This window comes from Adiantum capillus-veneris, chromosome 24 (genome assembly GCF_014529385.1).
Source record: "Adiantum capillus-veneris isolate H3 chromosome 24, ASM1452938v2, whole genome shotgun sequence".
Lineage (NCBI taxonomy): Eukaryota > Viridiplantae > Streptophyta > Polypodiopsida > Polypodiales > Pteridaceae > Adiantum > Adiantum capillus-veneris.
In genome coordinates this window covers 113,638,609-113,652,909 of record NC_140954.1, presented here as the reverse complement: position 1 = coordinate 113,652,909, position 14,301 = coordinate 113,638,609, and the positions used below count along the sequence as shown (strand labels likewise).

The 14,301-nt window shown below is 42.1% G+C and overlaps 1 pseudogene; it reads left to right on the top strand.

Moving 5' to 3' along the window:
• Window positions 1-565: 565 nt before the first annotated feature.
• The window catches only part of LOC147426979 (uncharacterized), a 44,511-nt pseudogene continuing 30,775 nt past the window's right edge, over window positions 566-14,301 (top strand).

The window sequence follows — 14,301 nt, the reverse complement described above, 5'->3', positions numbered from 1 at the left end:
GCCTCGCAAGCATCAAAAGGCATCCACACCTCACGATGACGATGATTTTATCTTTTTGTCTGAAAGGACTGGTCACTGCCCACTGCCCAGGCTGCATACTCGCGCGCCTGCAGCAGCCACACACACACACACACACACACACACAGAGAGAGAGAGAGAGAGAGAGAGAGAGAGAGAGAGAGGGTTCTCGTACGCTTTGTTTGTAAGTGGTCCTCCTTCTTTTAAAATAGGCCTAGGCAAATCTGTTGCACTGTTGTGGCAACATCGCTTCTCTCTCTCTCTCTCTCTCTCTCTCTCGTGTCGCAAATTTCAAATCAAGAGCGGCTAATTGGGAGGAGCCCGAGCAAGGCTCACTTTTGAATTTGAAGGGTGACCTTAATCATTCATTTGAACGGTAAATTTTTACTATCCTTCATCAGGCTGTATTAAAAATTAGAAAGGTTACTCAAATATTTTTCTAAGGGCAAAACTATTTTTGCCCTCACTGAAGGATAAAAGTGCCTCCGAAGCCTTCAAAAATTAGGCCTGAGCTGCTGCCCGAGGATGATGGCCATGGCGTTCCGGCTTCCTTCTTCTGAGCTTGGTAAAGCCGCAGTTGCTTCTCTGCTTTTCTCACGACGAGAGAGCGACAATATTGCCATGCTTAACTTGTTTCAATTTTCACGTTGCAGCTGCTGGCAAGGCCGCTTTGTACTCCCCTTGCTAGATGGCTTGCCTATCTGTTGCTTAGCCAGTCGGAACAACAGCGCCCCAAAGGTACACTATTTCTGTGTAGGCCAAAGGTATATCACATATGTTAAGGATTTTTGCATATCATAAGTAACTATAGTCACAAGAAGTTTTGGACAGATTCTCACAATAATTCCCATATTATGACTTAACTCAATATCATGAACTTCTACGAGGGAGGCATGGCATACCTAGCTAGGTAGGGCCGGCAGTCCGCGGCACCAAACATACCTATCTAGGTATGCGGTGCCTCCCGAGCAGAGCTCATGATGTTATGCATCGTATGAAAAACACTGAAAAAGGCTCCCTTTTCCTACATGAGAAATTTTCTAAATCTTCTTGTGAGTGTCATATGCCTGTTTCTAACATCCATTTTCCATCATCCTATCCCTATTGTCCACACAAGCGTCTCTTCATCATCCAATATTTCTCTTGAGTAATATCGATGTCGAGTTCTTACATGATGGAAAAATTTCTATTCTCTTTCTTCTTCTTGTTTCATTCGTACTGTAGCGAGTTTCTTGCTCCTACATGGGAGCACATACGCTCCATATGTTGGGGTATAAAGCCCAATGTGGTCGCCCAGGTAAGTGGGCGGGCCGCCAGGTATGTACACATATTCTTTTGTTAAAACCTAATAAGAACTCACTATGCTCTACACATTACAGTAGAGCGAGTTCACCATATCGTCGTGCTCTTCTTGTCGCACTCTCTCTCGCGTCTCACTTCCGCTCGTACTCCTTTAACTGGTATCAGAGCTCAGATCGAGGCTCGGGGCAACACTGCAGGAGGCTAGAGTCACCAACTCAGATTGGAGTGAAATTCGACAGGCGAAGACACGGCCCCAAATCTCGTGGGTAAGCCCAAAGGGCTTGGTGTTGTCAGAATTTCATTCTGAGGTCATCTCGGCCACCGTTCGGCTTCGACAAAGGTCTACGTAGGCCATTTTCGACTACGTGGTCTCGACGGGTGCAGATCCGACTCTGCAAATTTGGAGTTTTCGGCCTACGACTGCAGGTGCTGAGGATATCAACACTCCCAGAGTGTTGATTTGTGGCTGTCTACACATCGAAGGACGGCTCACAATTCTTGGAGGCGTGTCACCTACGACACGGGCGCATCTACACACAGACTGTAGGCGACATCCACTAGCTCATCACGTAGCTTGTGTTTGCTGCTTGATATTCCAGATTTCATCTTGACATTGCAGGTACTTCCACATGGGATGTATTGTCAGAGATGATGTATGTCTGTTGAGGGTTTGATGGCTGTGAGTCACGCAACAAACAACCGCCGCAGCGATTACAGCATACAGTGGAAAATTTGTGGATGTATGACTTTGTGGGAAGTCTATGTACTGTCAGATTTACTACAGCCTTTGTTGAGGGTCGAGTGAGGTTTTATTGAGCTGGGGGATTCTCGAATGTTGAGATCCTTTCGGTGATACAGGTCTTGGAGCGATCCCTCGAGCACCCTTAGATAGGCAGCTAGGATGTATTGAATGTGAGTTAGACAGTTGGGATTGCATCTTTGCTTTACTGCCGTTGAGGCATTGTCATAGTCTATGCTTACAGGACAGTGACATGACAGTGAGAGACAGTACAGGTGCAGGACAGGTTTACCCGCAGCTTACAGTGTCAGAGAGACAGTGTTTTTTGAGCTGTTTTTGGTCTGTTTTTTGAGTACACCAGAGCCATTTTACAAAGGAGACTCTGCCGAAATTTATGCAGAATCTGAAGCTTTCTTGGTTCATTTGACAGGTTGATATTGGTTCAGAGGTCAGTTTACAGGGGAAACTCTGCCGAATTTTTCCCAGGAAAGTAAACCACTGTACTGAAGCGTAGCTATGGCTGGATCACAGAACACTGCTCTTTACAATATCAAGAAGCTGGATGGAACCAATTTCCCATTGTGGAAGAAGAAGATTTGGCACGTGTTGGTAAATAGAAGCAGATAAAACCTATAAAGCTCAAGGGGATAAAACTAGAAGATATGGACGAAGATGAATGGAACGAAATGGATGAATTGGCACTTTCTACCATTATGTTGACTTTGGCAGAAAGCGTTTACTTCAATGTAGCAGACGAGATGTCGGCTTATCAAGCATGGTTAAAGATGAGTGATCTTTATGAGAAGCAGAGTGCAGCTTCACAGGTATACTGGCTTAAGAAGCTTGTTGACTTGAAGATGAAAGAAGGGACACCTATGTCCAATCATCTGAATGAATTCAACACAATCTATAGTCAGTTGTCAGCTCAAGGTGTCAAGTTTGATGAACCTGTTAGAGCTATGTTCCTGTTGATCACATTGCCGGAAAGTTAAGACACTTTTCACACAACTTTGAGTAATTCTACACCTCCAAATGGTTTGAACATAGCAGGTATAGAAGGAAGTGTGCTTACTAAAGAAACCAATAGAAAGACAATAGAAAAAGGCAAAGGAACAGCCTTAGTTATCAGGGGAAGGACCAAAGAAAAGTACAAAGGTGGAAAGAGGAATCAGTCTCGTAGCAAGTCCCGCAGTGCTAAAGGCAAGAGCGACATAGAATGCTACCATTGTGACAAGAAGGGTGACATGAAAAGAGACTGCAGAGAATGGAAAGCAGAAAAAGGCAAAGAGAAAGCTGAAGACCATGGTGAGAAGAACAAGTCCTCAGTGAAGATTCAAGAAATAAATGTGACAAACACTGTTGCAGAGGATGACAGTCTAGTGTCAGGAGACATCTACTTCTTGAAGAATACAATGGACTCAGCTCTTCTTACAGCATCTGATGGAAATGCACTGAGTGACTGGATTATAAACTCAGGGGCATCACTTCATGTGTCTCCAAACAAGGAGTGGTTTACCTCTTATGTGACCACTAAAGATCATGTTCGGCTAGGCAATTGACAGACATGTGAGATCTTAGGTGTTGGAGATGTTCAATTGAAGTTTCAGAATGGCTCTTCTTTCACGCTGAAGAATGTGAGACATGTTCCCGCAATTACAAAGAGCTTGATCAGCACAGGTTTACTAGATGATGCTGGCTACGTCACCATTTTTGGACAGAACATGTGGAAGATATCCAAGGATTCTATGACAGTAGCACATGGAGTAAAGTCTGGAGGACTTTACATGATTTATGTATCAATTGTCTCTAAAAATGTAATCAATGTAACCGAGCAGCCGAACGTTTCTTTGTGGCATAGCCGGTTAGGACATATGTCCAAGAAGGGAATGGAAATCTTGTCTCGTTCTGGTTATTTGCCTGGCTTTTCATTTAATCATTTTGAATTCTGTGAACATTGTCTGTATGGTAAGCAAACACAGCATCCACATAAGCATAGAAGCAGTAGAAGAGATACACAGTTGGCACTTGTTCATAGTGATTTGTGTGGACCTATGCCTAACCTATCTCTAGGGGGAGCTTCTTACTTTATGACATTTATAGATGATTACTCGAGGAAAGTATGGGTTTACTTTCTCAAGCACAAGGAAGAAGCGTTTAGTGTTTTCAAAACGTTTGTAACACTTGTGGAGAATCAGAGTGGCAAGAAGCTTAAATGCTTACGCACTGACAATGGTGGAGAGTATGTTTCAAAGGCCTTTCAGGACTTTTGTGAGTCAAAAGGTATAAAACGTGAACTTACTGCTCCTTACAATCCTCCTCAAAATGGTGTTGCTGAGAGGATGAATAGGACCATACAAGAGAAGGTCAGAAGTATGTTGTTTAATGCACAGCTGCCAAATGGGTTTTGGGTTGAAGCTGTATCAACAGCTGTTCATCTTGTAAATAGATCTCCTAGCAAGGTTTTGCAGAAGGATTCAATGCCAGAGATGGTATGGTCAGGCAAAATGCCCTCATACAAGCATCTCAGAGTCTTTGGCTATGAGGCATATACTCACGTTCCAAAGGAATTTAGGAACAAACTTGAGCCAAAGAGTAGAAAGGGCATCTTTCTAGGCTATGGTAATTCTGGTGAGATGGGGTACAGACTTTGGGATCCCGAATCCAGAAAGGTTGTCCGCAACAATGATATTCACTTTAATGAATCCAAATATCATTCTAAACCAGAGAGGGTTGAGGAGATTAGAAGAGTTGTCTTCCAAGAAGATGGACCTGCACGTGCAAGACAAAATGTCAGGGCTCAAGAGGAGCAAGGACAGGATAGAGTGGAACCACAGGTTGTGGCTGAGCCTGAGCCACCTATTGTGCGTAGATCTGGACGTGTCACGCGACCTCCTGATAGGTTTTTTCCATCTATGAACTATGTCATGTTGACTGATTGCAATGAGCCTTCATGTTACAAGGAAGCAGTGCAAATGAAGGACTCCGGGAATTGGCAATTGGCCATGCAGTCAGAGATGACAGCTCTGCATAAAAACAAGACATGGAAGCTAGTTAAATTACCACAGGGCAAAAAGGCTCTACCTTGTAAATGGGTTTACAGGTATAAGATCACTGCTCATGATTGTCAGCCAAAGTACAAAGCAAGGCTTGTTGCCAAGGGCTTTAAGCAAGAACAAGGCATTGACTTTGATGAAGTCTTCTCTGCGGTGGTCAAGATGACTACATTGAGATGCTTTCTTGCATTGGTTGCCATATTAGATTTGGTGTTGCACCAAATGGATGTCAAGACAGCGTTCTTGCATGGTGATTTAGATGTGGAAATTTACATGCAGCAGCCAGAAGGGTTTGTTGAGAAAGGTAAGGAAGATTGGGTATGCCAGTTGTTAAAGAGTCTTTATGGCTTAAAACAATCACCGAGGGCATGGTACCATAAATTCCACAAGTTTATGCTTTCTCAAGGCTACAAACGTAGTGATTTCGATCACTGTCTATATACAAAGAAGGCTAAGGATGGTAGTTGGCTGATCCTTATTTTGTATGTGGATGACATGTTGATTGCTGGCAAGCCCTTGGAAGAAATTTCAGCTTTGAAGTCAAAGATGGAAAAATCATTTGACATGAAAGACGTGGGTGAAGCAAGTCATATACTTGGTATGCGCATTGAGAGAGACAGATCAAAGAAGTTGATTTGGTTATCTCAAACAGAGTATATTGACAAGGTTTTGCAACGTTTCAATATGGAGAAGGGAAAGGCATTGAGTGTTCCATTGCCACCATATGTGAAACTTAGCAAACAAGATTGTCCTGTGTCTGAGGAAGAACATACTGAAATGGATAAGATTCCATATGCGTCTGCAGTGGGTAGTTTGATGTATGCAATGATTGCTACTTGCCCAGACATTGCATTTGCAGTGGGAGTAGTAAGTCGATACATGTCAAACCCAGGCAAGAAACATTGGGAGGCAGTGAAAGGAATATTGAGATACCTGAAAGCTACAAAGAGTATGCGTATATGCTATGGGAGTCAGGAGCTAAGTGTAAAGGGTTTTACAAACTCAGATTATGCAGGTGACTTAGACAACCGAAGGTCTACGTCAGGGTATGTCTTTACATTGGCTAGTGGAGCAGTATCATGGCGTTCTAGATTACAAGATTATGTTACTCAGTCTACTACAGAGGCTGAATATGTTGCAGCATTAGAGGCATGCAAAGAATCAATTTGGCTTAATCGACTAGTAACAGACTTGGGAATCAAAGAAGAGATGCCTGTGTTATATTGTGATAGTCAAAGTGCTATACAATTGGCTCGCAATCCAGTTTATCACTCAAAGACAAAGCATGTGGATGTGAAGTATCATTTCATCAGGGAAATGCTCGAGGATAAGCAACTTCAGCTTGTCAAAGTTCACACCACAGAAAATCCTGCTGATCTACTTACAAAAGGACTTCCCTTAGAGAGCTTTGCGCATTTTCGCAAGCAGTTAGGTGTAGGGTAGTACATCACTTCTCTACATCTCTTGTATATTAGCTTGTATAGTAGCTTCTCTCACACTTAAAGTACCACATTGGACTTTAAGTGGGAGGTTGTTGGGGTATAAAGCCCAATGTGGTCGCCCAGGTAAGTGGGCGGGCCGCCAGGTATGTACACATATTCTTTTGTTAAAACCTAATAAGAACTCACTATGCTCTACACATTACAGTAGAGGGAGTTCACCATATCGTCGTGCTCTTCTTCTGGCACTCTCTCTCACGTCGCACTTCCGCTCGTACTCCTTCACCATACTTTTGCTTGAACTATATCATGCCTGCATATACACACAAGCAATGTCAGGTGTACATGCACATAACTAGTTGAAGGAATGCTTGATTAGAGTTGATTATTGTACATGATTTTGTGACATAAGCTCAACGATGCACTAACCTACTCAAATTAGATCCACCTTCTCATATGATCATACAATGTTTTGAAATTTAGTAGTGTTTTCGAATGCTTTATTGATCAAGAACTTCAAAGCAGCGACAATCCAAATTGCAAGTGATTGTATGTGGGTTTCCAAGAATGGGCACGCTTTCATTATAAGAAGCAATGGAAACACTAGGGTTTCCGTGCTTCCATGGAATGCATCTCAAAAGGCCTACAACGGCCAAGCTTTTCATCAAAGAATTTAGGTTCGGTAAGATGCAAATCACAACGCTAATACATGTTGGAGCATGAATTTTGTCTTATAGATCTCATTTTATGTTGCACAGGGGATCCAAAATGTTGGGAGGAACTTTTAGATGGTTATGCTGCTATAAGTGATTTTCTTGGAGCAAGTGCATATGAGCAACTGATGGAAATCTTAAACATTCGTGATCCTAACAAGTGGTATGATAGCTTTTTCCAAACAGTGGTAGGAATTATCCATGGCCACAATCACTTTGTATTCAAGTTTCTCACACCAGCACCTATTATGTGTTTAAAGATAGCATTTTTCAAAAAAATCAGTGGAAAGTTTGACAATAGAGAGACTTGCATTAAGGCCTATCTTCACCATATAAGTGAGGTGACAAAAAAAGTTCCTTCCCATAAACTTATAGTTTATGACATTGAAAAAGATGTTGGGTGGTCTAAGTTGTGTGTGTTTCTCAATGTTCCAATCCCTATAACTCCATTTCCTAGGATTAACGATAGAAGAATCTTCAATAAGAGAGTGGATAAATTGGCAAGGATATTCACAATGGTGCTCTCTTTGTATGTTGCCATTGTATCTTGTATATTATTATATCTTCTTTGCTGAAAAAATAGGCAAATATGAGCAATGGAGTCTCTTATTGAAGTGCTTACTTAAAATTGCAATAATTTGACTTGATTTAATACTTGTATATTTCTTGGTGGCATTTTAATACAATCACTCACAATTGTGAGTTTTGCAAAAAGATTGCAATAATTTAATATTAAAAAAGACGAATTGCATCAATTCGTTTCAAGCCACGGGCATGCTAGCTTTGAATCATGTCTATCTTTGTCGAGAAGTTGAGCTAAATATCAACAAGAAGCTCCTTCAAAATCCTTATGCTTATCATTTCATGATGTTGAAAAAATTAACTTTGGAAATTGAAGTAGGTACAAGATTGTAAACTATATAGGTGATTTACTGGCACGAAGATGCAAATTGTAATGCTTTGCAACAATGGCACTTGCACCTACTACTAGCTCTTTCGAGTTTTATTAGTGCAAATCTCTTGGAGATTTTGTTGCCTACCTCCTTTCTCCCTTTCCATCTATTGGCCCTTGCCTCCTTCTACCATCATGGCGAGCTTCATCGCCGCACCCTCTATGGTTGCACCTGCCATGGCAATCCCCCGCCTCCCTCCTTGACACTGTAGAGTCACAACAACCCCCCCCCCCCCCCCCCCCCCCCCCCCCCCTTCCCAATTGCCGATTCTCTCTACCCACATCCTCGACATGCATTAGTTGCTGATCTTGGGTGTTGCTTTGGCAAAGGCAGAGAGAGAGAGAGAGAGAGAGAGAGAGAGAGAGAGAGAGAAGAGAGAGAGAGAGTAGAAAATGAGTCATCTAGTGATTGAGAAGGCGTGATATAAGGGAATTGGAATGTTGGGAAACAACTCACACACGCGTTGTTGGGGGATATGTGTTTGAAACGTGAGTCAAGATGGCGCAGGGCCTCTGGCTATGAGAGGTGTGTGAGAGAGAGAAGAGCAGACACGATTAGATCCGACAATCACCGTAATCATCAATACATTGAGTAAAGCTTTAAGTACATCTTACTCAATAGCCAAGGCGTATCGTTAACGACATTGACACTTGGATCAACTGAAAACTAGGAGTTTAAGCTCCCCTCTCTTTATAGGATAAAGAAGGCCATTAATGGCTCCGTGACTTATCAGCAAGATTAACAAAACTTAATTTGATGACAGTGATGGAGATCTCCTCCATGTCGCTCTTTTACTTCTTCAATAGCCAATAAAAAGTCTTTAAACTCTTCTTGCTCTATCTCTTGTGAAAGCTCTCAAGAGCTCGTCTCTTCCTCTTTATTGCTTTGCTCTCCTTTGACTATGTGTCGTTTTTTTTACTTCAATCCACATCAAGAGCTCTCTCCACTTTCTCTTTGTGATTGTCTAACTCATCCTTCTCTTGCCCCAATTGCCAACAATAAGCTTCAAACTTCTCCTCTGATTGTCTTGCTCCGTGTGAACACACTTAGGATCACGGGGTATTTTCTCCCTCACTAGGAGGTTTTTTTCCCCGTTCATCGTATATACGTCCATTCATTCTAAGGCTATCTATCTTTCCATTGCACACTAAGTAATACACTCTCTATTGTGTGCCTTGAGCTTCCTTCGTCTTCTCCAAGCTGTGTGCGTTTTCCTGCAACCCTAATTCCAACAATTGGTATCAGAGTAGGTTGCGTCCTCCCGGGCTTAGTCGCTAGCAGCGTCAGTGCACGCCTACTCACTTTCTCCGATTTCAGTGAGCTCTCAAAAGCGTTTACAGGTCGACAAAAAATTTGGATAAGCTCATAGAGCTTAGTCCGCTCAAATTTTTTATTCGGGCTCATTTCGGCCTCCGTTTCTAATACATGCAGTAATGCACACGCTATTTCGTCATTTTGTGCAAAATTTTTGTCAGTGTCATTTTCTACATAACAGGTCCCTTACAGCCTTCTATTGTTTGTGGTATATAGCATGTATTGTTACCGCTTCGTTTCTTCTCTTTTCTGGGAATTTTCACATCAAGTGCAGTATTTACCATGGCTGACAACAATACAGATGTGTTCAAGATGTTTGCTGCTGAGGACAGATTGGATGGGGACAATTACCCTAAGTGGGCTTACATGATGCAACATATTCTTGTGTCAAAGGGCGTCTAGAATATTGTGTAGGGCATTGATATACGTCCTTGTTCTAAGGATGTAGGCAATGTTGAGGATGTTGCAGGTCTTGTTGCGGTTGAAGTTGTTTTGCCTACGGTAAAACAAGATCTTTGGGATGTAAAAGATTCATAGGCTCATGCATTGATTGTGTTGTCTGTCACGCGTGCCATTACTCCTCACATTCGTTCAACAAAATCTGCAAAACAGGTTTAGATATTTTGTTTGGTCTTTATGCAAGTAGCAATGAGGCTGAAGTTACATTGTTGCGTAAAGATCTGGAATCGAAGATTATGCATGAGGAAGATGATATGGACACATTCCTTGTTGGTGTCAAGGATATCAATGAGAAACTTGTTTCTACAGGTGAAGTCATTTCAGACAGTTTCCTTGTGTAGAATGTTTTGATGCCTTGCCATATTCTTACGAGACTTTTGTTAGTACTTGGAGACTAACGACCCAAGGAAATCCTCAATTTGTCAAGTCTCATGTATTATGCACATTGGTGTTGCAAGAGTCACTTTCTAGAAAAACAGCACTAGACAGTGCGCAGTTGAACATGCTTTTATTGTTGCTCAAAGAAAGGGTGGTAACAACAATGCAGCAACTTCTTATGGTTCTTCTGCGAGTGGAAAATCACCTATTCTATCACAATAACTAATATCTAATTTACCTAAATGATTTTCTCATGTTAAGCTGATCATTTAATATAGGCAAGTGCTAGGGGAAAAAAAGCTAGAATATTGGTTAAGCTGGTAAACCGGCCACAGTAGGGATCCAAAGGAGGGAGGATAGGGATCCAAAGGGGGGGCCATCTGCAAAAGAACAATGTGCAACAATGGCCTTTAAAGACCCTAAGGTTCAGTCCATTAAGACTTCCAAAATGCTAAGGTTCCAAAATTCAAAGGTTGGATCCAATGGTTAAGCTTAGAAAAATTGGATGCTTTGTGTGTGTACAAAAAAGTATTCATGAATCCTACATAGGAGGGGGCGATCCCTATAAGTAGGGATAAGAGAGAAACACACACACACTCACAAGCTTCCTTTAAGGGAATGAGAGACACATGTCAGCTCCCTAGCCCAGATGTCCACAAGGTGCACTCAAATCCTATTGGATGGCCATGGAGGTGGACCAATGAGAATTAGGCTAGAGTAAATATAGTTTAATTAATTTAAAAATACTTAATAAAAGTGCCAATAAGAATTAAGGTCTCTAGAAGACTATTGGACATTCTCCCAAGGGATCCAATGAGCATTCAGCAGCCTAATGGCTTGCCTGGTTCCTATTGGCTAGAAGACAAAGGGCTCCAATGAGAGTTTCGTTGCATTAATTAATTACCTAAAGCTCTCACAAAAGGGGAAAGGGAGACACATGCTAGAAGACTATCACTTATGCTTCTTAAATCATATTGGCTAAGCTTGGAGGGGTCCAATGGAGAGACAGCAAGAGGAATTAGCAAGAGGGGTCGACCAAGAGAGAGAGGGGGCTGATTTTTCAAAATATTATCACTTATAAACTCACACTAGCTCATGTGTGAATCAAGAAGACTCTCTCTCTCCTTCTCAAGCTTTAATGGAAAGCTTATCACCTACTCCAAGCTTGTGAGAAGGGAGGCCCACAACAATAACTCTTGGCTTTGTGATGCAAATCCAACCAAGAGCCAAGCTTCAGGCATGCTCATCTCCTCTACCAAGCTAACTACTAAGCTATGCTATACTAATATGAATGATTATGTGAGGAGATGTACTTCTTTCTCGTAAGACTACTCCTTCTTCCTCTCAATCTACTCTCATACCCTGCTAGCTCTCACCATCTTCGAAGGTGTGTGTGGTCTTGGGTCTGAGACCGTGAGAGAATTGATGTTGTGTTTTATAAGTGTTTTTCTTGGTGATTGAAGCTTCCATCTTCATTGCACTAGCTAGTTATTGAAGGAACACAAAGAATTGTATTGTAAAATGTCTCTCGTGATGGGGGAAACCTATAATACAAAGCCCTTTGGAGTGGGGACCGGCTCCATGTAAATCCGGTCCTCAACTATGGTCAATAGCTTAGTTTCTCTCTTTCTTGAAGTATTGTTCATGCCTATCTAACTAGGTGTTCTGCTTTTTGTTGCTCTCTCCATCCAAGCACTCTGGTTATGCTCATTAGAAATCTATCGTATTGAAATTCTCACTATGTTCATGATATTTTCTGCTACACACAAGTTATTAGGCCATAAAATGTTACATTGGTATGAGAGCACAAGGTTTCTCTTTTCTTGGGCAAGAGGGGAGGTCCTCAAGCTACCTATAAATGGTTGGTATTATTAATTGCAAATGAGTAAGTAGAATAGGGAATTTTCAGCCTTGCAATGCGCTTGCCTTCGTGCAAATAACGGGGCATCACTGTCGAGAGCTATGGTCTTAATAGTGGAGTCCTTAGGGGCTTGCCTACGGCTTAACCACTATTGAGATATTAAAAGCTTGACAGGAGCCGGTGCTGTTTTGGTGTTGAAATATCCTCTCTTCTATTCCTTGCAATTAATGGTATTCGACCCACGGGTACAGTAGCTTAAGTGCTTTTCTAAAGAGGTAAAGAGGAGTAGCAGCTAGGTCTTGAAGTGCCAAAGTACACCTAAAAATATTACACCTAAAAACTGTTAGAATGATTGACAATAATAAAGAGAATGAAATTAATGTTGATAGCTTCGATTTTGTTAATGACAAGGCTACTAATGATGCCCCTATGCTTGTTAGCTACCTTGTTTCTAGGCTTCAATAAGACATGGGCAATCCATTACTCCAAAATGAAGTGCAATGGCAGCTTCGTGCTCATGGGATTCTCCAACCTCCCCACCATGACGAGCGAGTACCTAGAAAGCCTCCTTGTGAGATTCCCAAAAGAGGTCTCTCTCTGATTCGGAAAGAAGAGGAGGATCCATATGAAGGGCTCAAAAATTTGCTTCTTGATGACGCATCTCCTTCTCAAAAGAGAACTCAAGAGTCCCCCACCGAAGGAACGAGAAAGAACTGAGTCTCCTGCTACCTCGGCAGAAATGGCTCCACGAAGACGGCGGCCTAAACGCTCTCCATCACCACCTAAATGGAGAATACCATCGCACACTTATCCACACCATAATTCAAAGAGGGATAACAAAAAGCAAGAGAAGAAAAAGGCAAGAAAGACGTCACCCTCTTCTCCATCTTCTTCATCCTCTTCCTCTTATGAATAAAGTGATGGTGTGGACAAAGAGAACCAAGGCAAGAAAAAGGCGAAAAAGAGGTCACCCTCTTCTCCATTTTCCTCAAATTCTTCATCTTTTGAAGAAAGCGATGGTGCAACTTTTGAACCATCAAAAAGAAGAGGCCATAGGAAATCCTATGCCGCGTGGAAGAGGTCGTCCAAGCTCAATAAGTTCAAAGAGGGAGGAAAGAGCATCTCTTTCCTTACCTACGATGGCACCTTTGGTGCTACGGACAAAGTCTTGGACTTTATCCAACAATTTGATGCGGTGTTTGGAGATGAGGGCTTCACGGAGTCCTCTAAGCTACACCGTAGCTATGCATTTTCAAAAGCTTGCCCGAAAATGGTGGTCTAGCCTACGGGCCAATGGCGAAGCTCCACAAACATGGAAAGCTTTAAGAGCTTCCATTATGAAGCAGTTTTTGGCCACCGATGCCAAAGACAAAGTACTCACCGAATGGTGAAGCTTGAAGCTCTCTCCCTACAAATCCATTCACAAATATGTAGACACGTTTTCGGACTTACATCTCAAAGCCACTGTCTTGAAAAAGATGGATTTTGGAGAGAAAAAACAACAATTTTGTGCGGGCTTAAGTGAACAAATGGCGGAGTGTGCTAACTCCCAAAGGCCACGCACCATACCTGCGGTCATACACCATACTATGATGGCTTCACGAATCAATTTCCAAAAAGGTGAAGCTTGAAGCTCTCTCCCTACAAATCCATTCACAAATATGTAGACACGTTTTGGGACTTACATCTCAAAGCCACTATCTTGAAAAAGATGGATTTTGAAGAGCAAAAACAAAAATTTTATGCGGGCTTAAGTGAAGAAATGGCGGAGTGTGCTAACTCCCAAAGGCCACACACCATACCTGCGGTCATACACCATACTATGGTGGCTTCACGAATCAATTTCCAAAAAGGGGCTAAGAGAAATCCTAAACCCATAGAAAATAGGGGTTCCAATGAGCCTAAGGGGAAGGACAATGTCCAAAAGTCTCCTAAAGACAACTCCAATAACAACAAAGCCAAGGAGAAGGGAGTTTACAAAGTCAAAAAAAAACTCTCTTCTGAAGATCTTGAGCTTTAGTGCAAGGATAACCGTTGTTTCAAGTGCGGCGAGCAAGGGCATGTGGACCACG